Consider the following 215-nt stretch of genomic DNA (forward strand, 5'->3'; position numbering starts at 1 on the left):
GTCTCTCCTTATTTAGTCCATAATGTAAATTGCATTGCTATGTCCTGTGTTTCTACAATTATTAAAATTTATATGTATATATTTAAAATAAGGAGAATCTAGCTTAATTAACTAAATAATTGTAATTTAGTAATTGAACAATGAAATTGTTCCCAGAGGGCAACGAACATTGAAGTTGGACTCTCCTTATTTTAAATGTATCTATATAAATTTTT

At 25.6% G+C, this 215-nt stretch overlaps 1 protein-coding gene across 1 annotated transcript in view; it reads left to right on the top strand.

Moving 5' to 3' along the window:
- LOC136795851 (zinc finger autosomal protein-like) overlaps window positions 1-215 on the top strand; it is a 5793-nt gene that overhangs the window by 3060 nt on the left and 2518 nt on the right. The window lies entirely within an intron of this gene.

The sequence above is a fragment of the Halyomorpha halys genome, unplaced genomic scaffold, assembly GCF_000696795.3.
Source record: "Halyomorpha halys isolate HHAL.00 unplaced genomic scaffold, Hhal_1.1 Scaffold2080.1, whole genome shotgun sequence".
In the NCBI taxonomy this organism is placed as follows: Eukaryota; Metazoa; Arthropoda; class Insecta; order Hemiptera; family Pentatomidae; genus Halyomorpha; species Halyomorpha halys.